Genomic DNA, 12,069 nt, shown 5'->3' with positions numbered 1-12,069 from the left:
GTCAGAGTGAAAGAGGTTTATGCTGGGATGGCAGGCATAAACTAGGACTCCCCCCTGCAGCTACGGGGAAGAAGTTACATATGAGCAGGTATACACAGATTCCACTGGCCAGACCTTGGTCACGTGGCCACAGCTGTCAGGGAGGCTGCACATACCCTCCTTACCCCGTGCAGCCATGTGCCCGCTGGAACCCGGGAAAAGGCAGGATGAATATCCAATTAGTATCTGTCTCTGCCAGAAGTACCCTTTGACACCCAGCAAATTTCCTGGTTGGAAGGTGTAAGTTGTCACAGTCTGTGGACTAGATTCTTGTAGGTCAGTCTTCTCCCCTAGTGCAACCAGGTGTGGACAGGAAGAGGGAACGAGGGCAGGAATTTGGGTCTGGATGGCTCTCCTTTCAGGGGCGGAGGAAGGGGCCTGGGCAAAGCAGGCAAACTGACTGACCTGTCAACTCCAGTAGGTAACAGATATATCGAAGAGGGTGGTAAATGCTAGAGCAGACGCTCACAATCCAATTGAGCAGGTGGATGAGGGAACCCACCAGAAGGAAATGGGGGGGGGGTGGCGCTGAAGCTTTACTCAAACAAGGTTAGCCCGGCTGCAGTGTGAGGGCTGATTTGGAACAAGGACATTTGGAGAGCAGCAGTCTCCTTAAACAACCCCTGCATTAGGCCAGGTGAGACAGAACTTGACTTTGAGCGGAATGTGAGAAGGTAGGGAGAACTATAAAGCTAGGTAGCAGGGTACCAACAATAAGGGGACACTGACAGTGTTATGGCAAGAGAGGAGTGAGAAAACCTATGACAAGCAAAAGTTTCAAGTTCAAAACGACTGCAGTTTGGTACAGTGGCACTTGATATAGACACGACTATATTATACAGCACCATATAACAATGGATGGTCATAATGATGCCCTTGTTCTTTAAGAAACTCATCATACCATGTTTCAGGATACAAAATGCTGTAATACATTATATAAGACGCTTTTATTCAAAGTGGTTAGAAGTTCTGTGTGTTTCTGGAAGGTATGCTTAGGTACCTGGAAGATTCTCTCATGCAAAACATCGTATTTCCCGAATAATAATTAAATGAGTCCTCACTGTGCCTAAGGCAAACATGTTGTCAAATGCATATTACAGTACAGCACTTAGATTATTTGATTACACTTACCCTTCCGACCATCAGAGCAAAACCGTGGCTCTGGCAACCCAGGTTCAGTATTCTAAAACCTCAGCCCCGTGAATGTATAAAACTCACCAAAAAGAAGTCGAGCCTCTTATCGTAGAAATGCAGTTAGATAATACCTGAAGCCTTCACGTGTCACAAGACCCTCAACATCAGTTCTAGGTAAATCATACCTATTGAAAGGTGTGTGTTTCCAATTGAAAGGCTAGAGTTGACAGGACTCTCTTCCCAAAGACCGATTTCCGGAAGATTTCAGTCCATGGAGAGAAAATACGGAGTACTAGAATGAAAACGGCATGAAGGACATATGCAGAAAACTATGGCTACCTCCTTTGCTTGCACGGAGAAATAACACACAACTAGTGGTGCCCGGTGTTATGCTCGAAATGGAAAGAAACACACATGTGGAAACTTAAGAGGGGGCCTCTTTGGTAACTTTGAAAAAAACAACTGGGAAAACTAGGCTGGGGTGGTTGAAAGTAAACACACACAAAGAAGCTTCTAGAAACTTGAGCCCCTGCATCTGACTGCTGAAGCATTCCTCCATTTCTAATGGGGATTTTTTTTTTCAACATCCCTCACAGATTATTTTTGACTTAGCCAAGCAGGGAGCCTATTCTAAAGCCTCCCAATTTGAAAATCACGGAAGCTTTATAAAGTCCCCCACCTGCACCTCTCTTTAGGAACACAGTCCTTTCTTCTCTATAAAGGATGAAAACCTCCAGCGTATAAAAACTTTGTTAGGCTGTCACTATCAATAGGGCAAAAAAAAAATAATAATAACCGTTGACAAAGAAGAGACAAATTGCATCTTCGAATAAGTTTTCTTGAAGCTCTTGTTAAAAGCTATAACCTCCGATGTTAACTAAATTTAACCCATCCTGACCCTCACGGTGGCCCTTAACCTCTTCTTTCTTCTGCTTCCTGTGGCTGCTGGAGACAACGGGCCCAGTCCTTGGAAAAGCGTTCTCTGTAGCACACAAAAGGCCCAGCCTTCCCGCTACCCCGCCAGGAGGCCCCGGATCAACCGAGGGGTCAGCACCTGTGCGGAGAAGCAGGTGACAGTGGACCGCCAGCGTCCGTCCCGAGCGCGCTGTAAGAGTGTCTACCCTTCAGCCACTACGCTGCAGTTTCAGGCATTCAAGCCACTGCGGTCCAGGTTTTCTTTGTGAACGCAGACTTTAAACAAATTAACCTATTGCTGTTCAACTGACTGTAAAATTAATAGATTTACTGTTGCAAAAAAGAAAGAAAGAAAGAAAGAAGAAATACTGAGAGCTTTCACTTCCACTTTGGTAAGGTCACGGATGCGTCCTAAGCTGCCAACAAAACAGCCCCGAAAATCTTTGCAGCAGAACCTAGCAACTTTAAGGGAGGGGGTGGGGGGGGGCAGGCAAACAATGAAACGTACAGTGGAAATCTGCCCGACCCGGTGAGCATGTTACAACTTCACATCTGACGAGCTTCTCAAAGTGAGAGGACAAATCTCGTTACTAACCTTGTAGTTGCCTTCCTTAAAGAGCCTAGCTAGAAAATCTCACGTGTCGGCAAACATTGGTGGGTGTTATTTAAAATGTAAAATGCTAAGAACTTGGTCCTGTTGTGCTTGGATTTACCCAGCAGGCATTGTACCTTCTGCAAAGTTTCCCATGCCAGCTGTTGGCACTTTAGCATCACGTCCCATGACGGTAATGGGAATTACGTTCATGAAGGGTCTCGTTTTTCCAGTGGGGACTCTCGAGGCTATTTTCTGCTTCGTTCAGTGGCACAAGACTTTTCACAGAAGATAGATGGATCTTCGCGATAGACCTCTCTTTTATTCGGCAGACCTGAAAGCTTTCCAAAACTTTATTACAACAGGTCATTCATTGTAGATGAATTTATCTCCCTTGCTCGCGACCGCCATCATGTTTTGATAATTGGTGCCATCATTTTCTGACAAGAGGAATGACTGGTCTGGAGTCTAATGTTACGGGAAACTTTGCACGTGGTCAACGTATTCTGAATCTAGCAACAGTTGGGGAGGACGGAAAGGGTTTTCACACAGATGCGGTCACCAGATGGTCTCCGGCTCTTCTGGGGAATCGGCACACGCAGCCCCGTGATGGATTTAGGTTGAAGGAAGATATTCATTCCCTCGGTCTTTCAAAACAGTGAAATGAGCTCCTACGGAAGGCTGAATCTCCCTGCCTCGGAGTTTTCTAAGTGTGTGAACGTTTACACGCCTGGAATAGATGAATCACAGTTCCCCCTGGGGGTCACCAGTAGAGCTCCGGTGAGAAGGTTTCCAGCCTTCGTGTGTTGTGATAATGGGCACATGGTACTGGGCCGAGGGTATCTTCAAGGTGTCTTTGACGCGTTAGCTCACACTCAGCCACACCCCCTTGTGCACCTTGCCTTCCGTGCCCCTCTTGACAAGCTTATAAACACAGATTAAGCAAAGCGTGGACCCTCTTAGCGGTTAAGAAGGCACCGTAATGAGAAAGTTGCCGCCACTTAAGACAACTGCCATCAGCCAGATTTAGTAGGGACTACGTAGGATCTCACACACGATGGACTTCAATTCCCCTATTTGCTGTCTGATGAGACAGTCTGATGACTGTCCTGATGAGAGCTTACGATGTAATGTTGGAGGGGATACACAAGCTAGCCGTGATCCGTTAACAACTAGGTGTCGAAGCATACGCTGAATGTGTGAAGCCGCGCAGGCTCTGAGTCACCTGTGTGACCTCAGAGTAAACACAGGATTTCATTAGTGGAAGATCAGCCTCTTAAAGTTATTGTCTGTAGTGACTGCGGCATCACGACAGAGTCGAGTGTTAATCACTTTTTGAAGAAATCGCCCGCAGAATAATTACTTTGTGGGGCGGGTACATTGCGCCCCAGTGACCTCAGGCCGAGACTGTCTCCAGGGGCTTCTCTGTTCCAAAGATTCCCACCATGCCTGTGGAGAGAGGGGATTTTCAAGGCGAGGGGCGGAATTTCCCTCTAATCCTTTCTCAGAGCAAAACACCAACGTACACATGGTGTGAGAAACCGTGTCATTTGGGGACCAACCGTGGGAATTAACCGGGAAATTACTTGTGGAGGAAAATGCAAACGTTTTAGAGTCCCCTGGATTTGAGTTTTAGTACTTCTGTTTGGGTTTTGGTTTTGGTTTTTGTTTTTGTAAATTATGGGTAGAAACAATAGCAACTGAGAATGTGTGTAAGTTCCTGAGAGCCCTAGAGGCCATAAATACAGGAAGGGGACCCAAGCGAGCCAGTTACCTGCTTTACTATCTTTATTCCAGGGTCTCCAAAATCTGCCACCACGGAGCTGAATCCAAGACTCCCAATGACTTTTTAAAAGCTGCCGCATCTCATTTCACCTGGAGGTCAAGGCCCAGTTCAAGGGAAGAGATTTAGAACAAAACAAACAAAAAAGCTTCTCTCTGAGGGCATGTCTGCAATGTGTGTATTTTCCGGCTCATCTGCTTCCAGGAACACTAAAGCGCCTCCTCCTTGAGATAACTGATGACGACAGTCTAGGAAACTTCTCGAATCGTCTACACCGGACACACAGCCTTCAAAGAGGGGATACCAATGGGGTCCTGGCAGGTAGCTCCAGTTACCTAACGATTACTTCGTGTGAATTCATTCAAATTGCAACCTTACCAAATTTCAAGTCCTTAATTTGGGCACTAAAGCCCTTTAATCTTACGTATTTCACAAATACCTTCACAGACTTGTAACCCCCCTGCTTCCTTAGTTGAGTCTAGCAGTGGAAGGAATATTTAGTATTAAGACTACCAACTCTGGGGGCGCCTGGGTGGCGCAGTCGGTTAAGCGTCCGACTTCAGCCAGGTCACGATCTCGCGGTCCATGAGTTCGAGTCCCGCGTCAGGCTCTGGGCTGATGGCTCAGAGCCTGGAGCCTGTTTCCGATTCTGTGTCTCCCTCTCTCTCTGCCCCTCCCCCGTTCATGCTCTGTCTCTCTCTGTCCCAAAAATAAAATAAAAAACGTTGAAAAAAAATTAAAAAAAAAAAAAAGACTACCAACTCTGGCTTCAGGCTGCCTGCATTCCTTTATTTATTTATTTTAGTTTATTTACTTTGAAAGGGAGATAGAGCCCATGAGCAGGGGAGAGGCAGAGAAAGTGGGAGAGAATTTCAAGCAGATTCTGTGCCGCTGTGGGGCTCAGACCCACCAACCGTGAGATCATGACCTGAGCCAAGGTCAAGAGCCAGACGTTTGACTCTGCTACTGGTACATGACCTTGGCTGAACCTCTTTATGCTTCAGTTCACTCATCCCTGGAACAGGGTGAGATGCTTGTATTGAGGATTAAGTGATTTGAGAGAAGTAAAATGCCTAGAACGGTGCCTGGCAGGTAAATTCTATAAATGGGCATATGCATAATTGTTGAGCACCTACCCACGGTATCCCATAGTTACTCTATCCCCATATCTACACTAAACAAATTCATATCTTGGTATTATGGAATAATTTTGGTAGAGTAACATGAATCTCTAACTCTTCTGGTGTAACTTGGAAATGGCCAACATGCAAATACTAACCGTGGACTTCGGGCCACCTACACGCTGTTTCTGGGTTTCCCACTTCACTATTTCAACAAAATAGCACGTAAGATGCCAGACACTGGGACAGAAACTTGGGCCTCTGCTCTCAAGGAGCTACTTAAAGCTGAACTCGTGTTTTGATCTGCAATAAAGCAGGTAAAATCGGATTCAAGAAGTCATTTAACGAGAACAGAGCAATGTGTTGGGGGGGGGGGGGGCTATAACAACCTCTAAACGTGGTTTGCTCGCAATACGGTAAATTCCCTAATGATGCAGCTTCACTAAGTCACGACGTCAGATTTCCACTGGGCGCTGAGGAATTTCCGATCGAAGACGAGGTGAGAGGGCAGGAAATTGACACCCACAGAGCAGCCTCGCGGACAAGCAGGTGACACCCGGGAGCACCCGACTGCACCCGAGTTTTGGGACCGCCCCACGAACTCCGGACGAACCACTTCACCACCACCGGCCCGTTTTTGCCTTCGTAAAACCGACGGCCTGCCGGAAGCTCTCCCAGTTACATCCATTGAATCTCACACGCCCGGCCCCATCTCCGGATCTGTCTCCTGGGACCCAGCGCTCGGGAACCTAAGACGGTCTTTTATTTCCCGGATCTGTTTGCTCACCTGCAAACCGGGGGCAGTGCTCCTTAAATCACGGTAACTACAAGAACACTGACGAAATATTTTAGTCAACGTTAAATTAAAAGAGAGGAGGCGCAGGACCCGCCCCTCGCCCTCCGCACTTTCTGTCGGAGGACCTCTGCCCGCCGGCTGGAAGGCGCTCCTCCCTACGTCACCTTTCCTTTAAAAGACGCGGCCGAAGCCCCGCCCACTACGGAGGGCGAAGAGGGCCTCGCCGCGAGGGCCGTTCCCCGGCTTCTTCGCCAGACCTACCAATCGTCGGCCCGGCACAGGTACAGCTAAAGGCCAGGGGCGCCGAGGGGGTGAGGGGGCCTGTGGCAGGAGGGCTTGGGCTTAGGCACAGACCTGCGGAGGGAGCGGCCTCGCGCTCGGCCGTGTCCCTGGAAGGTCAGTGCCGCCCTAGCCGCCGAGCGGAGCGCGGAGGGGCGCCGCAGGCCCTGCCGCGGGGCTGGGGATCCGGCCGGCCTCTAGGGCCGTTTTTGGGACCGGGACGCCGCGGAACCGAGGCTGGACGCCGGCCTCCTCCCGCTCCCCTGGGCGGCCCGCCCCGCCATCGGGGCGCACGTACGGGCACGCACGCACGCTCCACGTCCCCACGCCCCTTCTCTGGCAGAGGCGCGCCGAGAGACCCCCCATCCCCCGCCCCCCCGCTTCCCGGCGTGGGCGTGGCCGCAGACGAAACACTTGACCGCGTCCTGTACTGTATTCCCTGGCTTCGGCCACATGCCTTTTCTAGAACCCGTAGCCTCCGGAGGAGGCCGTGGCGGGGAGGGTTGCTGAGCGATTGCGGGATCTCGGTTTTTCCGATTTACTGTTTAATAGGCTCCATGGCTTAAGACTCTTGAAAAAAGTAAATAGCTTTCCGACTTGAAAAGCCTCAGTTCCACTTTCGTGGAAGGCCTCCGTCTAAGAACAGAGAGTGGAGGGGAGTCTGTAAAGTCAACGACTGTTTCTTGTGCCGCGGAAGATACCGTAAAAGAGAACTGAGATTCGTTCCCAGCCTCCGAGAACTTGCCGTCTAGTAAAGGAGAGAAACAGCAGTAAGAAAATCACAAAATTGTAATTGCGGTAAGGGTCATAAAGGACAGATAAACTATACTGTACAAGCACTTGATGTTGAGCTCCAGAAACAGATGAGGGAGCAGGGAGAGTAGTGGCTGATGGGAGTAGTTTGGAAGGTAATCCGAAGAATGCCCAGAGAAAGGGAGCACTGAACAATGATCTGGCTTATCCTAAGCTTAAGGGAAGAGCATTTCAACCCTGCACCGCCAGTGTTGTTTAGACGAGGAAGAAGTTTGGTATAGAACGATGCTAGAGACGTGGCAAGAGCCTTTGACCTCATGAACGATGCTGGCCTCTAATTTGGGGCGGTTTTGAGGTGAGGAGGGCATGGGGTGTGGTGAGAGCAACGCAGAGACGGGAAGGGATTGCAGGGTTCAAGTGTGTAGTTAGGAGACTGGTGGGAATCCAGACAAGAGAGGTCCAAGTTCAAGATGTCTTGAACTAGATTGGTGGCAGTGGCTATGGAGAGAAGTGGATGGATTTTGAGTGGTGTTAGGAAGTGAAATTTGTGAGACTTGGTGTTGGGTTAGCTAGGAGAGTGAGGGAGAGCAAAAACGGAAGCGATGTGGCTCTGGGTGGACTGTGATGCTGGTCCCTGAGATGACGGTTGTGGAAGAGGAAATGACCGTGTAGAAGATTCATGTACAGGAATAAGTCCGACGTTAATGTTGAGTCTGTAACTCTGGATTTAAAGCTTAAAAGAAAAAAAAGTTTCCTGGATGGTTGGTTATTAAGCTATTTCAGTAAAATAACTAAAATAGAAAATAAATGAAAAATGTCGTAGCTAAAGAAATGTGGTTAAGAAATTGGCCAGAGACATGTGTTGGCTTTTTCCAGTGTTGCAAATCAACGTTCTAGCTCTTACAAAGCCAACCTGAGTATGGAGAGTACTTTGTTCTCCTTACGGAAGAGCAAAACCAGGGCCAAGGGACAGCGGCGGGCAAGGTCAGTGACCATGCTTCAGTCCTCTGGGATTAAAGCTGTACAGCTCAAACCCATTGGAATGGGGCAGATGGCTAGTTGGCAGGTCGACAGGCAGAAGCAAGGACTTTGTGAAACTCCTGTGAGAGGTGTGAGAGGCTTCTTAAAGCCCTAGGGATTGGCGAAGTTAATTTCACAAATACTTAGTTCACTAGACTCTATGTAACTTTGATCCAACCTCTCTGGAAATAACATCAGTAAATACGAGCTTGTGAATATGAGCAAAATATCAGTGAGGGTGCAAGCAATTTAATCTCTTACAGGACAGGATCATAACCTGTATCGTATCCACATATCATAACCACATATTTAAATCATTTTCCGAGAAGGTTCGTGACAGTTCCTCCTGAAAAGATACCACCAAAAGTAATGCAAAATAATCTATCAAGGGGAATGCAGCTGTCCTTTGGAGCAGTAATGACTTGGCCACTTTTTTTTTTCTTGTATATGACTAGCAACCTTCCTCATGATAGCCCCAAACCAGGAACGGTCTAAATGTTCCTCAACAGAAAACTGGGTTTAAAATCCGAAGTATGTTCATACACTGGGACAATCCTCTGAAATAAAAAGGAACAAACTGATGATACTTGCAACAACACAGCTGAGTCCCCAAAACATGCTGAGATGCCTTTCAACAAAGAGTACATACTGCGTGGTTCCATTTATATGAAATCTTAGGGCAGACTGGTGGAAAAATATGAGGACAGTCTTTGCCCCTGGCTGGGGACGGGGACTGACTTGGAAGAAGCATGAGAGAACTTTCTGGGGTGATGGTAATATTCTACACGTTGGCAGGAGTTTTGGTTCCAGAGATGTTGGTACTTGTCAAAACCGATTAAAAGATACAGTTAAGGTTTGTACATGTCATTGTATGTACATTTTGCCCCAAAGTGAAAGGAATCGTAAACAAATAGTGAACCCTAGTTCATGGTGTGCATGCAGAAGTATTTGAGGATGACGTGTACCAATGTCTGCAATCTACTTTGAAATGTATCCGAACACAAAGGGATGGAAGAAGGAATAGATAAATAAAACAAGGATAGCAACATGTAGCATCTAGATGAATGGGTATTGGGTGTTCACTGTATAGTCTTTCAACTTTTCTGTATGTTTAAACATTTTCATAATAAAAATGGGAAGAAACTAGTCCTCAAAGAATATTGTTCATTTTAAACAACTGCAGACCAATGTGAAAAGATAAGACAGCCCTAAGCTCACCAGAAATACACAGCGTATGGAAGTAGCCACATGTTTATTTCATGGTAGCCACATGTTTATTTCATAATGTCCCGCTTTATGGCTTAATATTTAGAATCGTTTCAATTTCTTATGGAATATGTGGGTCAAGCACTAAAGCTACTCCGCGTTGTGTGCACTTGGAATAATGCAGCTGTCATTTTTATCCCATGGTCCCAGGCAGGTTAGTGATGGTGTTGAAGAGATCCAAGCAGTGGAGAGAGGACCGAAATTAGTAGGGGTGAAGGGGTTTGAGGGCACTTGTCAGTTTATCCTCCAGGGCTTGCGGGATACATTTGGGGCCATCCAGTCTCAAGTAAATAAGGAATAAAAAAAAAAAAGAAGAAGAAATTATATGGTTGTTTTTTTTCCCCCCTAGAGGTAGAGTTAGCTACCGAATTAAAAACTACAACTAGATGCAGATCCCCCCAGTTTAGGATGATCTTAGTAAGGTCTGAGTTACCATGAGACCAGAAATGGATACCCATACTATAAAATTGTGTGATGTAAGTAAACGACTTTAAGATAATTGGCTTTTTTTTTTTTTTTAATTTTTTTTTTTTTTCAACGTTTATTTATTTTTGGGACAGAGAGAGACAGAGCATGAACGGGGGAGGGGCAGAGAGAGAGGGAGACACAGAGTCGAAAACAGGCTCCAGGCTCTGAGCCATCAGCCCAGAGCCCGACGCGGGGCTCGAACTCACAGACCGCGAGATCGCGACCTGGCTGAAGTCGGACGCTTAACCGACTGCGCCACCCAGGCGCCCCGATAATTGGCTTTTAAAATAGTTTTGGATGTCTCAGAAGGGATAGCTGTGGCAGAAAGTAACCAAGTGCACCGATATTGTCATGAGAATGTAAGCATTTCTATTTCAATTCAGACCACTGGCTCATTCAGCCTACTGTTTGTTTGACAGAGTATCGGAGACATTTAATCAGAGAAATCTTATGAGAGCAAGGCTTCCTATTTTACGTCCACCTTGAAAGGGTTCTTAACCTTTGTTCTCATAACCCCAGACATCCTATAGCTTAAACTATTTGAACCCACTTAACATTATCGTGTTTTATTCTTGGGGCGCCTGGATGGCTCAGTGTGTTCACTGTCCAACTCCTGATTTCAGCTCGGGTTGTGATCTCAAGGTTCATGAGTTGGAGCCCCCGCATGGGGCTAACCATACAGAGCCTGGTTTCGGATTCTCTGGCTCTCCCCCTCTCTCTGCCCCTCCCCTGCTTACACTCTCTGTCTCTCTCAAAATAAATAAATAAACTTCAAAAAAAAAATAATAATAATGTTTTATTACTTATTTCCTTATGTCTTCTTGTTTTGAGGGGGTCCTGACCCAGCGGGTGTTTGTTTGTTTTTTTGCGGAGGAAGGGCAGAGAAAGGGAGACAGAATCTGAAGCAGGCTCCAGGCTCCGAGCTGTCAGCACAGAGCCCGACGTGGGGCTCGAACTCACGAGCCATGAGATCACGACCTGAGCTGAAGTTGGCTGCTTAACTGACTGAGCCACCCAGGCGCCCCTGACCCAGGGGTTCTTAACAAGAGAGGAAAAAGGAAACACCTCGTGTGTTGAAAAAGCATCCCCAGATGATGCTGGTTGGCCTCTGGCTTCTGAGAAACACTGCTCCAAAACATGTTAACTTTTAATCAGCATCGTATAAGTTCTACCTCAGACTAAAACCATCTCCATTTACGACGGTGGGACACTTTCAGGCTGCTTTGATGAAAACTAGATGGGGAAATAAAGGCGATCTGCATTATTAAAAACTTCAGACTTTTAAGTCTGTTAAGTCCCCAGACATAGGCTTCATTTAGATACAGCACTGAAACTAATGAAGAGAACATTTTTTAAAGGTGCGTAAAGCCAGAGTGCCAGCTTATTAAATTATAGTGAAATCTGTAGCCTGTTTAGACCGGAACAATCATAATTGCATGACTGGTGGACTTTTTCCTTCCCGTGGACAGTTGCTTCTCTTCTAAAAACTTTCTTCAAAATTTTTTAATGTTTATTTATTTGAGAGAGAAAGAGAGAATTAGCAGGGGAGGGGCAGAGAGAGAGAGGGAGACACAGAATCCGAAGCAGGCTCCGGGCTCCAAGCTGTCAGCACAGAGCCCGACGCGGGGCTCGAACTCACAAGCTGTGAGATCATGACCTGAGCTGAAGTCGGACACTTAACCGACTGAGCCACCCAGGTGCCCCTAAAAACTTTTTAATTATGAACAAAATTATACAGAGAGGTTGTAAGACTGGTAACAGAACACCCGTGTAACCATAACGTCGATTCAGCAAGTGTTGCCATACTGCACGTATATTTTCCGCCACATCCTGTCAGAGTAAGTGGCAGATGTCGCAGTCCTCTACCCCGCAAACAACCAAGTCCCCTCCCAAGAAGGGCATT

The 12,069-nt window shown here is 47.0% G+C and overlaps 1 protein-coding gene and 1 long non-coding RNA gene across 6 annotated transcripts in view; one reads left to right on the top strand and one right to left on the bottom strand.

Annotated features, from left to right (window-relative positions):
* Positions 1-967: 967 nt before the first annotated feature.
* On the bottom strand, positions 968-4,967 carry LOC122480923. Its single transcript, XR_006296706.1, has 2 exons — positions 4,455-4,967; positions 968-4,129 (listed from the first exon to the last, which is right to left on the bottom strand). It is a non-coding gene; the product is annotated as an uncharacterized LOC122480923 (long non-coding RNA).
* A 1,568-nt stretch (positions 4,968-6,535) lies between these two features.
* The window catches only part of MTIF3 (mitochondrial translational initiation factor 3), a 17,252-nt gene continuing 11,718 nt past the window's right edge, over positions 6,536-12,069 (top strand). For 2 of the 5 annotated variants that reach the window (XM_043575797.1, XM_043575789.1), the window contains exon 1: positions 6,562-6,661. The gene's annotated coding sequence lies outside the window, so the exon portion shown is untranslated. Of the gene's footprint in view, positions 6,662-12,069 lie in introns of all 5 variants that reach the window. The other 3 variants (XM_043575806.1, XM_043575821.1, XM_043575815.1) reach the window with 3 other exon arrangements.

Source organism: Prionailurus bengalensis, chromosome A1, assembly GCF_016509475.1.
Source record: "Prionailurus bengalensis isolate Pbe53 chromosome A1, Fcat_Pben_1.1_paternal_pri, whole genome shotgun sequence".
Taxonomy (NCBI): domain Eukaryota; kingdom Metazoa; phylum Chordata; class Mammalia; order Carnivora; family Felidae; genus Prionailurus; species Prionailurus bengalensis.
The sequence above is the reverse complement of the archived record's forward strand: the minus strand, read 5'-3'. Positions and strand labels throughout refer to the sequence as shown.